Source organism: Xiphophorus couchianus, chromosome 2 (assembly GCF_001444195.1).
Source record: "Xiphophorus couchianus chromosome 2, X_couchianus-1.0, whole genome shotgun sequence".
NCBI classification, from domain to species: domain Eukaryota; kingdom Metazoa; phylum Chordata; class Actinopteri; order Cyprinodontiformes; family Poeciliidae; genus Xiphophorus; species Xiphophorus couchianus.
Window position 1 is genome coordinate 31,948,715 of NC_040229.1, and position 13,956 is coordinate 31,962,670.

The window sequence follows — 13,956 nt, forward strand, 5'->3', positions numbered from 1 at the left end:
CGTCAGAGTCCTTGCTGTGTCAATGTGCTGTCGGCTCAGCGTGATGAAAAATGTTTACAGCACTACATTAAGAGGAAATTACCTCTTTTTGCCAGAAGCCAGATCACTCATTCCAAGGCGTAAGCGCAGCCCGTCGTAAATTAGTCTGCACCTTTCAGCGTGAAGAAAGGTGGGGAGGATTAGGGGGATCAATCTTCAAGACGGGCAGTTAAAATCATTATTTGGCATCCTGCGAGACGCGGGTTGTGCTAAAGAGTGACAAATCGTCCCATGCTGTTATAAACATCTCTATTCGTAGGAACCCCTGAGTATGGTCGCTGTCTATCCTAACAACCAAAGTGTCAGAAGGGAAGAAGGAAATACTGAGTTAGTGAGGTTATAAAGGCTGCAGGATCTCCAGTGTTATTCATAAGGCGAGACCATAACGAGCCCACAACGGCTTTCCGGGGCGAAGATTTACGGCGTGCCTCGGAAAATGCTGCCACGCTCCCAAAGAGCTCGCTATAGCCTCTGTCAAACTGGGAATTAAGATGGAGGGAAAAAAACTGAAGGAAAAGTTTTCCTCAGGCGTGGTATTCTGCCAGAGTATCTCTGCTTTGCATCAAATAAACACTTCGACCCCCAAAAGAGACTCTCAAATTGACTTATTCTTAGACTTCAAAATGTCCCTGACACACTGGAACACGCTTTGTTTATGTTCCAGCTTTAACACAGTGGGAGGATTTGCATCTTTAACAAATAAATCTTAAAAGACTTTCCTCGCAGATGTGTTTTAAACCCTCAGCGATCGCCGTTCAGCTTCATCATCCTGCTGCTAATCCAGCTAATCTTTCCACTGGCAAGAGTTCCAAGGATGAATCGCTGTTTATTTTAGGGTAACGATTGGGTATTGTAGCACTGACAATGGCTTTAACCCCTTCACAAGTTTTGTTCACGCCCTGTCTGCTGAAGGCTAGGGGGAACACAAACAAACATGAGGAGAACTGAAACAAGACATAAACAAATGTTCTTGGATGAATTACTTAAATATTATTCACTGCGTAAGAGACACCTCAGCAAGAGTTACTTCCTTTTCAGAAGTGGGATTTGCAGATCTAGTTGAGAAATGTCCATTTAAAGTCTGTTTTATGTCTCACTTAAATGTTTCTGAAGAAAAGAGGTTTAATAAGACAAACAATTCACACCTCTTAGTCTGGTAGGCTTGGTTTTATTGGGAATTATTAAACTTGCAACATTTGATATATTTTCAGCTGCTGTGGTTCTCTTTCACATCAGACTGTCAAACAATCCAAACAAATTTAAAAACCCGTTCACCTCCTCGCCTGTGGTGGCGCTGCACCAAAAACCACTGAAGTGAATGACAAAAATCTCTGAAGACGACACAGAGAACAACTTTCTACTTCATGGAACACAAACAAAAATGGAGTGGTGTGAGATTTTTGGCAAAAGACCACAAACCATTTCTTCTGCTAGCACTAGACACACGTGCATTTTTTGGTTGTATTTACCCAGAATTCCTCTGCGCTACAGTTCCGCTACCTGGTCTAGAAGAAAATTGGAAATTTCTCGGTTTCAAAGGTCAAATCTTTTTTGACTTTAGAAACTCAGAAATTTCCTCTTTCCCCTCTGAGGTTAATCTAAAAATTTCTGAGTTTTTTGGTGGAAATTTAAACATTTTTTTCTATCTCCCATTGCCATAAAATGCCGTCTTTCATCCAGGCTTAGTTACCTCTAGAAAAGAATGAAAATAACGTCTCACACACTGTAAGCCTCACTGCTTCAGTTCAGGTCAATGTACACAAAAAACACCATGATTTCTAAAATTTCTGTTTCACTGACGACAGACGAGGGAACGCTTTTGGAAACCATAACTCCTGTGTGTTGTTAAGCTAACTCAGTATTCCAGAACAGTGTTGCCATCCCTTGATGGTCAGTGGCGTCCATTTTGTAAACTTTCTGGAGGCGCCCCTTTTAATATCCAAACACATTTTGTAAATGACTCAGAAAATAACAAGAAATGCTTCAGTGAATCTTGTTCTCCTGTAGTCCAAACACCCTTTAACTTTCTGTAATTCATTACTTTGATTCAGTAGCTTCCATGTGAAGAGGGCAGGATGTAGCCCTTGGACCTTCAGCACGCTTATTTAAATAAAGAGGACAGACAAACGGAGCTGGAATCCTAAAATAATCCACGCGTGACCCATTGTTTGCTCCCACCAAGCCAAACAAAGTGGCGCGTTCGCAGTGTGACATCTGCCCAGGGGAGCTGCCTTGTATTTTATGCATTCACACAAACTTGTTGCTGGTCCTCTACAGCAGCCTCTTACATAATACATGTGGAACGTAGCGGAGGGAATAACACCGAGCCTCACAGCGGAACCAGCAGCCGTCATCAACAGCACCGGCAGGAGCATCACTGTATGTATTAAATGGATCACTTAGGGAGGAGAGGCTGGAATTATTCGGGTATCAGTAATCTCTGATTTCCAGGGGACGGTCCTGCTAATAAACAACTTCAAATCAGGATAATGTTGTGTCCTAAAAATATTTTGGTTTCATTTTAATAATTAATACAACAAATGTTATCCTTTGGATGTAACATATACAGAATAAATCAGGGGTGGAAACAATTAATCGACTTAATTGTTGATTAATGGTCTATTAGATTGAAATGAGTTCCAATCGATTAACTAGTTACGTCCCCTTTGACTTTCTTTTTGCCTTGTAGCGTGACCGCCACCCAGCAGAGGGCGCCGCTGGTATCGTTAAGCGAAGCTGTAGATACAGAATTAAAAGATGGCGGAGGACGTATGCCAGAACAGGGAAGAGAAACGATCCAAACAGACTCCGGTAAGGGATGAAAAATGCACTCTGTGGGGTTCTGTTTAGAAATATAAACACTCAACAAACTCCTCAAGTTTTCAACTTAACAGCGTTTAACCAAATGGTGAACCAGAGTCAAATTATCAGCCAAAAATTAGAGGGCTGTCATAAATTAATGCACTTCATGAAGTGAAATTTGAACTTTCCTTCAAGAGCAACCACAGATTGTACTTCTGTATGAACATCTCTCTGTTAATGGCAGTTTTGCGAATTACACAAATTTTGATACAACCGTCAAACCAACTTACTACCTTTTCATCGAAAACTTGAGTTTTTTTTGGAAATCGAAAAGGTAATTTATTTTTGTAATTCCAAAGTGCGCAATGATATGGTCAATGGAAACGCAGCTTATGATGATGCATGAGAATGTAGATGTGCCACAGTGGAGCATGTTGGCCAAGGGCACCTAACAGGCTAGGACCGCCCCTGCCTCTCACCTCTGGAATCACATGGCTTCCCCTTTGTGCTGCCTTCCTCTCGTTAGAGCTGAAAGTCATTCTGCTCACTTTAATTCTTTGTCCCAGCTGCTGATATTTTCCTAGCATACCTGGGTTACCTACTAAAAGCCTGTTTGGAGTATTCTGATTAGCTTTAGAGCACAGATGAACTTAAGACACTCTTTCTGTCTAGGATGCAAAACTAAGCTGACATGGGGGCTTTTGGCTGTTGCAAGGGCAGCTATTTCTGGCCAGGCTATTATGATTCATTAGTGGCTGTTTGAAGGTCTGATGTGTCAAGATGTGTCATTTCAGTAATTGTCAGTCTGACTTATCTTAAACCCTTCCTCAGCCTCTGAGCTCTCCCCCGAACAGACATTATTCCAGCGGAGGAAAAGAAAAAAAAAAAAGAACTATGCGTGGTGATAGCTGAGGGAAGCTGAATTTGGTTTGTATCCCTCAGGGTTGTTATAAATCTGTACAATAGTAATGCAATTTTCAGTAGTCAGCTTGCATTTCAAGATCGTTGTTAACACAATGAGATTTTTTCAGAGTTCAGAGAGCTCACCCAGAAGAAACTCACAATGGGCTGTCACATATTGTCATTTTTCTACCATTATAATTCACTCGCCGATATACAAAGGAAAGCTAGAAACATGGTACAGAATCTTATACTTTAATGACATGAGAAAATAACTGTACCATCCAAAGGACTCTTTTTGTGGTGATAGATGTCCAGGTTTTTTGTAGTTAGCTTCTGCCAAAATGTTGTAAATATTTAATGTCTTCTTGGTGGAGATAACTCTCATTATGTGTTCATCCATTCTGTATAAATCTTAAAGGGACAGTATTATGTAAAATAACAATTTTTGAGCTTTACATCATGTTATTACAATATTCACTCAACAAAAAAAATACCTGGAGTGTAGCCTAGATTCTTTCAAGCATGTTTGAAAAATCATTTATTCTCTCCTTCGTCTTGCTCATTACGAGCTACTTGTCAGAGCAAGTTGGAGAAAAAAACCTTGTTAAAGGCTTAATAAAGGAGGCATGTTGTTATGACTTCCTGATGGCGGAGTTTCAGAAACAGCAGGAGTTTCTTAAAGAGACAGAGGGCCAATTTCAAGTCTTTAAAGTACAAAGTGTATTTGTACTTTTATGTCATATTTGATATATGTAGCATTTTTATAACAACTGAAGGTGGCATAGTTCTTGATTGTGCTATAAAATAGGACTATGTGCCTGGAAAACATGTAATACTGCCCCTTTAAGTAGCTGGTCAGAGAAGCTAAAGCTAACAGCTCATCTAAAAGCCAGAAATAAAACGGAATTCTGCCATTTTAAAACCCCAGGCTGTCAAAAATCCTCAGGAATAAAACATAAGGTTATTACCACTATAATATATATATATATATATATATATATATATACACTGCCTGGCCAAAAAAAAAGTCCCCACCTGGATTTAACTAAGCAAATAGGTACAAGCCTCCAAGGTCTTCAAAATAAAATAACAGTTTCTCTCAGAAAAAAACCCCAGCTAGACCCAAACAGGAAGTGCAGCATGTCACAAAACACACGAATAAGAAATATGCCGTTTTTCAAAATAAAAGCATACGTTGACTACTAAGTGTCACTGTTGGACCAAGGAAAAAGCAGGAAAATACAGTAAAATACAGTATCCCGTTTCCTAATGTCAATTTGGTAGCATAACTTATTTTATCACTCAATTTTAAACAGTTGTAGTCGCCTAGGCTAGCTACGCTGACAACATGCTAACCAATGTCAAAACAACAAGTTCATGGGGGGTAACTATGGCAACCAGTGACAGTTTTAAAGCCCACTGACTCTTTCTGCAGTCACGTTGCGCGCGCATCCGCCGTGTTAATAAAAAATCCATCAGACAAGCCCACTCTGAATATCGAAGGAAACTGTGACATCGCAATGTGACATCACAATATAACTCCAAAGGCAGAATTCTGACATCACCAGCGATTATATAAGCTCCTCACATCGATCTACTTTCATCACAGCCGTTTAGCAGCCGTTGTTGATACATTTCTCGTGAGAGTTTATTTAGCAGTTCGCAGTAAGATTTTCAGCTTTGTTTGGTGCACATTTCTTTGGAGATTGACATCAAGTTTAACGTGAAATCTTTACTGAGTTTATAGAGAAGTGATTTTAGCTTAGTACCTGAAACAAGCAAAGGTTATAATGGAGTCCAGCCAAAGTAGAGTCGAAGAGGTTGCATCCAACAACATTGTTGACAGGGAAATACAGCCACCCAAGCCACCCAAACATAAGAAGAAGAAGGTGTCATTTGCAGTCTGGTTGGAGCAGTACGCACCTGAGGAGCTGAAGACTTCTGCTGAAAATATCAAACAGCAGGACGCTTCAGTGGTGATCGAAAATGAATCCATCGCCAAAGCACAGGAGACAGTAGATCAAAAAGGGGACAGACCGACACCAGAGAGTGAGTCCAATGAGAAGAACCAGGTACCATTTAAAACCTGGTCGGAGGAACACGTCCCCGTTGACCAGGCGATTTCTGCAGGAAATATTGAAAAGCAGAACAATTCACTGGTCAGTGAAGAAGAGTCCACCGCTGGAGTGCAGGAGACAATAGATATAGCAGAGAAGGAACATCCCTCTAAGTCTAAGGAACAGCCACCAAGGATAAGGCGCAAAAAGATTAAAATGATACCATTTCATATCTGGTTGGAGAAACATGCCCCTGCTGATCTAAAGATTTCAGCTGAAAGTACTGGAATGGAAGATGTTTCACTGGATACCAAACAGAAATCCGTACTGCAGGAGATTCCAGAGAAGGAACAGCCCTCTAAGTCTGGTGCTGAAAATGTTATAAATCAGGACACTTCTCTGCCTAAAGAAGAAGGTGATCAGGAAGATTCCTTAAAGAAGGAGACTTGCGAAGAGGAACCTGTGATTTCTACAACACAGCTGGTCGGCGAAAAGAAATCCATCTCCAAATCCCAGGAGACAGTGGATCAAAAAGAGGACAGACCGACACCAGAGAGTGAGTCCAATGAGAAGAACCAGGTACCATTTAAAACCTGGGCGGAGGAACACGTCCCCGTTGACCAGGCAATTTCTGCAGGAAATATTGAAAAGCAGAACAATTCACTGGTCAGTGAAGAAGAGTCCACCGCTGGCGTGCAGGAGACAATAGATATAGCAGAGAAGGAACAGCCCTCTAAGTCTAAGGAACAGCCACCAAGGACAAGGTGCAACAGGAAGAAAATGATACCATTTCAAATCTGGTTAGAGAAACATGCCCCTGCTGATCTAAAGATTTCAGCTGAAAGTACTGGAATGGAAGATGTTTCACTGGATACCAAACAGGAATCGATCTCCGTACTGCAGGAGATTCCAGAGAAGGAACAGCCCTCTAAGTCTGGTGCTGAAAATGTTATAAATCAGGATACTTCTCTGCCTAAAGAAGAAGATGATCAGGAAGATTCCTTAAAGAAGGTGACTTGCGAAGAAGAACCTGTGATTTCTACAACACAGCTGGTCGGCGAAAAGAAATCCATCTCCAAATCCCAGGAGACAGTAGATCAAAAAGAGGACAGACCGACACCAGAGAGTGAGTCCAATGACAAGAACCAGGTACCATTTAAAACCTGGTCGGAGGAACACGTCCCCGTTGACCAGGCGATTTCTGCAGGAAATATTGAAAAGCAGAACAATTCACTGGTCAGTGAAGAAGAGTCCACCGCTGGAGTGCAGGAGACAATAGATATAGCAGAGAAGGAACATCCCTCTAAGTCTAAGGAACAGCCACCAAGGACAAGGCGCAACAGGAAGAAAATGATACCATTTCATATCTGGTTGGAGAAACATGCCCCTGCTGATCTAAAGATTTCAGCTGAAAGTACTGGAATGGAAGATGTTACTCTGGATACCAAACAGGAATCAATCCCCGTACTGCAGGAGATTCCAGAGAAGGAACAGCCCTCTAAGTCTGGTGCTGAAAATGTTATAAAGCAGGACACTTCTCTGCCTAAAGAAGAAGGTGATCAGGAAGATTCCTTAAAAAAGGAGACTTGTGAAGAGGAACCTGTGATTTCTACAACACAGCTGGTCGGCGAAAAGAAATCCATCTCCATATCCCAGAAGAAAGTGGATCAAAAAGAGAAGAAACAAACATCGAAGACGAAGCGCATCAAGAAGACTCCACTGTTATGGAAATCTTTCCCAGAGTCAGATGCTTGCATAGATCTTACATTTTTTACGGAAAAAAGTGTCATCAATAATGGTCCTCTGCCGGAAAAACAAAATGATCAGGCAGCTTTGCCCAGCACCGGAAATAAGACATTTTGGAAGATGCTCCCCAAGTCAGAACCTCGCATAGATGTAAGTTTTTTTGCTGAGAATATTGAGAAACAAAATGTTTCAATACCAGCACCGGAACATGATGAAGCAGCTTCCTTGAAAAAGGAAAGTTACTCCAAGAAGACAGTGATTTCAACGAAACAGATAGCCACCAAAAAGAAATCCATCTTCACACCGCAGGAGACGCTCGATCAAAAAGGGGAGAAATATCCATCTACGGTTAAGCCCAAGGACAACATCCAAACAGAGAGTTTAACTGAGGTTCTTGATAATCTAACAGCAGAAAATGTTCAACTAGAGTGTTTACCTGAAATTCAGAATTTGCCCCACTCTTCTGAAAACACAAGTCAGGCAAAGTGTATGTGTCTTGTCAAATCTAAGGAGTCTGAATTGGAATATATAGAAGTACAGAAATACTTAATGAAACAGCTTGAGGAGATGTTCAATATAAATCAGAAACTAAACGCTAAACTTAAACAGCAGAAAGATCTGATGAGGAAAAGACTCTCAGAAAGAAAACAAAGCAATAATTCAATGGTTTCTGTTCAAACTCAGACAGATTACCAAGACAGCCCAAAGCAGAAAGCAGTCAGTTATCAATCTGCTTCAATACAAACGGAGATGGATGTACAAGAAAACAGCTATCAATTAAAACCAGTCCGTCACACGATTTCAACTCAAACTGAGATGGATGTGTTGGAAACCAGATCTCAATTCAAACCAGATTATCAAACAATTTCAACGCAGACTGAGCTCTTTTTATTGCTAAGAAAACAGCCGTCTGAAACACAAATGAATGGGAATCAGGATCGGCAGACCAAGCTATTCAAGAGATTTACAGGTAAGAACAGGAGAGAGTCACCAATGAAAGCTGCCTCTGAACAGGAGGCCCTCGGTAATGAAAAGGTTTCTGGAGCAAACAGTGAAAACCAAGACATTTCAGTACCAGAAGTAATTAGGGATCAGACAGCTACCAGCAAAAATGAGATTCACGCAAATGAAATTGGGAAACCACAGGAGGCGATCGAAGAAGAGACGGTCTCTAAAATGCAACAAAATGGGGACCATCAAGATGAGAAAAAGCCGTCAAAGAAATCTGACCGTAGGAACAAGAGAAAGTCAGCAATGAGAGCAGCCTCTGATTTGAAAGCTGTCAGTAATGAAAACATTTCTGGAGAAAAAAGTGAACAAGAAGTTTCGATACCAGAAATAGTTGGGGATCAGACAGCTACCATCGTAATAGAGATTCATAGAAATGAAGCAGTGACTGGTAAACCACAGCAGATCATTGAAGAAGAATCGGTTTCCACAGCACAAAATAACTTTGACCAGCAAGATGAGAAAAAGCCATCAAAGAAACCTAAATGTAAGAACAAGAGAAAGTCAGCAATAAAAGCAGCCTCTGAGCCGGAGACCTTCAACACTGATAAAGTATCTGGAGAAAACAGTGAACAACTAGAAGTTTCCATACCAGAAACAGTTGGGGATCAGAAAGCTATACTCAAAAATGAGATTCATATGATTGAAACAGTCATTGCTAAACTTGAGCAGGCGATCGAAGAAGCAACGTTCTCTGAGACCCAACAAAATGGGGACCATCATGATGAGAAAAAGCCAATAAAGAAATCTAAACGTAAGAACAAGAGAAAGGCTGCAGTGAGAGCTGTCTCTGAGCTGGAGACCCTCGATAAAGAAAACATTTCTGGAAAAAACATTGAACAAGAAGAAGTTTCTATAGCAGAAACTGTTGGGGATCAGACAGCTACCATCATAAATAACATTAATATGATTGAAACAGTTATCTCTAGCCCCCAGCAAATCTCAGCAGAGCTAATCATCTCCGAAACACAACAAAATGGGGATAATGAAGTGAAGAAAAGGTCATCAAAGAAATCAAAATGTAAGAACAAGAGAAAGGTAGCAATAAAAGCTGATTCTGCATTGAAAGCTGTCAGTAATGAAAGAATTTCTGGAGAAAACACAGAACAAGAAGAATATTCAATACCGGAAATAGTTGGGGATCAAACAGCTACCATCATAACTAAGATTCATACGAATGAAACAGTGATTGGTAAACAACAGCAGGTGACGGAAGACGAAACGGTCCCTGAAACACAACAAATTTTGGACCAGCCAGATGAGAAAAGGCCATTGATTAAATCTAAATGTGAGAAAAAGAGAAAGATGGCAATGAAAATTGAACTGGAAACCATTATAAACCCAACAGAGACAGTCCAAAACATTAAGACACCAAAAATTGATTTTGAAATAATACCAGAGATCCCCCAGACGGCTTTTGAGCAAATACAGACAAAATCTTGCAAAGTTTCAGAAAATGTAACAGGTAAGGTTCCCATAGTTTCCACAGAAGGGGAGAGTGGGCTAATGAAAAAACAGAGAACATCCAATCCACAGATAAAGGTTACAGTAAAAGAAGATGTAATCCAAGCAACATCTCAGGAATTAGACACTCAAGTAGCAGAAGAGTCAGCTGAGCAGAACGATATCGCTGAACAAGAAGAGAGCCCCAGAAAAAAGATTTCACTGTGGAAGCGTCTCAAAAAGGCTTTATCTCCAACATCTCTGCGCAAGTTCAAAGACAGATGTAAAGTCCATCCAGCATAGACATCACTTTACGTCTCTAGTATATTAGATTTGAAAGGGGGTGGGGCCATATGTGGGTTGGGTGATTGGCGGTAATTGGAAAAAGAGCTACTGTTGTTGTTAATTGGACATTTTAATATTAAAAAGCCAGGACTGCACGGTGGGAAACGTCTCTCCGTGTAGGTGTGGGTTCACTCCGGGTGCTCCGGCTTCCCCCACGTTCAACAACATCAATACTCATGTTCATCCAGTGTAAGATTTTATTTCTAATTCTAAACAGAAAATAAAACAACCACATTTATTAATTAAAGGGAGAATTGGAAAAAAAAATGTAAACAATGTGCAACAGAAAGAGCCTATTAGAAGTCTAAACCTATACAAATTGGGAAAAACTTTAAAAACTATTTATCTTTCTGGGCAAGATATAAATATCTAAATCTAAATTTATCTATATAAATAGATAAAGACAGATATCTATATCTAAATTTCTCTCTCTCTCTCTCTCTATATATATAGATATATATATATATCTGTCTCTCCGTCTATAAATATGTATAAATCTATATATATCTACATATGATACCAATCTAAATATCTATAAATCTACCCCTCTCTCTATATAGAGATGTAGATATATAGGTGTAGATATGTAGACATATATATATAGATATCTATATCTATCAATCGATAGATAGATATGTAGATATATGTATATTATATATATAGATATATAGATAAATATATGTCTATGTATAGAGAGTAGAGAGATATGTCTCTCTATACATACAGTTCAAACCAAAAGTTTGGACACACTTTCTCATTGAATTCAATGAGAAAGTGTGTCCAAACGTTTGGTCTGTACTGTATATACATCTCTCATATATTTATACATATATAGTATAGATATATATCTATATAGATATATAGATCTCTCTATGTAAATAGATATAGATATCTATGTACATGTCTACATATCTACATCTGTATACACTGCCTGGCCAAAAAAAAAGTTGCCACCTGGATTTAACTAAGCAAATAGGTACAAGCCTCCTATTGGATAAGTACTGAATAGGCCATTATCTTTCAGCTGGCAACAAGTTATTTAACCCCAGCTGATGCAATGAGTAACTCCTCATTTCTTAAACAACCATGGCAAAAGACACATCCTGTGGTGGTGGAAAAGATGTTAGTCTGTTTAAGAAGGGTCAAATCATTGGCATGCATCAAGCAGAGAAAACATCTAAGGAGATTGCAGGAACTACTAGAATTGGGTTAAGAACTGTCCAACGCATCATTAAAACCTGGAAGGATGGTGGGGAACCATCGTCTTCCAGGAAGAAATGTGGTCGGAAAAAAATCCTGAATGATCGTGATCGGCGATTACTTAAACGTTTGGTCAAATCAAATCGAAGAAAAACAACAGCAGAACTCAGGAGTATGTTTAATTGTGAACGCAAAAGCATTTCCACACGCACAATGCGAAGGGAACTCAAGGGGTTGGGATTGAACAGCTGTGTAGCCGTAAGAAAACCTCTAATCAGTAAGGCTAACCAGAAAAAAAGGCTTCAGTTTGCTAGGGAGCATAAAGATTGGACTCTGGAGGAATGGAAGAGGGTCATGTGGTCTGATGAGTCCAGATTTACCCTGTTCCAGAGTGATGGGCGCATCAGGGTAAGAAGAGAGGCAGGTGAAGTGATGCACCCTTCATGCCTAGTGCCTACTGTACAAGCCTGTGGGGGCAGTGCTATGATCTGGGGTTGCTGCAGTTGGTCAGGTCTAGGTTCAGCAACATTGTGTGCCCAAAGAATGAGGTCAGCTGACTACCTGAATATACTGAATGACCAGGTTATTCCATCAATGGATTTTGTCTTCCCAAATGGAACGGGCATATTCCAAGATGACAATGCCAGGATTCATGGGGCTCACATTGTGAAAGAGTGGTTCAGGGAGCATGAGACATCTTTTTCACACATGGATTGGCCACCACAGAGTCCAGACCTTAACCCCATTGAGAATCTTTGGGATGTGCTGGGGAAGGCTTTGTGCAGTGGTCAGACTCTCCCATCATCAATACAAGATCTTGGTGAAAGATTAATGCAACACTGGATGGAAATAAATCTTGTGACACTGCAGAAGCTTATTGAAACAATGCCACAGCGAATGCAGGCTGTAATCACAGCTAAAGGCGGTTCAACAAAATATTAGAGAGTGTGACCATTTTTTGGTGGCGACTTTTTTTTTGGCCAAGCAGTGTATATATATATATATGTGTGTGTGTTTTTTATCAGTGTGCTCTGCAGGAGGTGACTAAAGAACAACATTGGAACAGGTGTGTTCAAAAGAATTTATAAAACCCAGATTGATGGTCATTTCCAAACTGTCAATTTGATCCGAATTTGCTATTTCTTCAGTTATACTCCTTTGTGTGATCAAAAAAAGTATCCTAAATGTGTTGTTTTTTTTGTCTAAGTGGTTGCTTCATTCTTTGCTCTTTGTTGGTCTCCTTTGAGATCATGGCTCGAGTCCATGCGTTGTGCATGCTGGGTCTGCAGCATCCATCTTCCTGACTCTTATTTTCAGTTTCGCTCTGCAGCAACTTACAGATAAATCTTCTACCGTGTGTAGAAAATATAGATATTATTAGAAATAATATCTTTTATTTAAATGCAGTTTTGTACGTTCTTCCATTGAGAAGAAACTGAACACTTTTCAACTCCTCCTTTGCTTTTCACTTCCCTATGATTGACAACTTATTCATGAAAAGATAAAACACTGGAAAAAGGCGAGAAACACCGATCTGTTCATTCTGTACAGTGTTAATTCTGAATATGCACTCACATATGGCAGATGCCTGAATTTTATAATAGAGACTGCTTTTATTTTAAGATTAGTGAGTAGTTTCAATTTTTTTCATTATGTGCAGGAATACGCTCATGTTGCTGTAGTTCTCCTCTGTCCTGTTGTTCTGTGGTCACAGTAGGATCTGCTTCTGCTCTCTTTAATTATTCATACCGGGGTATTAGTGATTTAGTTATGAATATGCATGTAAATAGATTAGCCTAAATGTGACCCTAACTGGAGCTCTGAGCAGCTAGAATCCCCCCCCCCCCCTCCTCCAACTGGCTGCTGATTTCCCTGAACCTTCCCAATCAGTCACACTTAACATACTCAGCTTAGACACTTTTGATTGGAGACAAATTGATAACTTTCTTGGCTTTTTTCATTTTTCTTTTTACAGATAAATGTCTCCAAGTTTGTTCTCTCTATGTCAAAGTTGGGTTATTTTCTCACTTTTGCAGCATTCTTTTATTTTCCAAGGGAATATTGGGATATATAATCCGATAGTCCAGTAGACTCGGTTCAACTGGGGACCAAAATTGCAACGTTTGTTATGTTGTTAGCTGGTGCGGTTTGCTTTAGCCCTGCACCGTGTTAAAGGAACTGAAGACTTTGAAAAACCTGTTCACCTCTCCTCACCAGTGGTGGCGCTGCACCAAAAACCACCGAAGGAAACAACATGAAGAAGAAACTGAGCACAACTTTCTTCTCCACTAAACAAAAATGGAGTGGCATCAGATTTTAGCGGTGTAGGATTTCTCGTTTGTCTTTGGTAAAAGAACACAAACCATTTCTCCAACTAGCACTAGACACGTGTTAGCTTTAGTCTGCTTCCTGC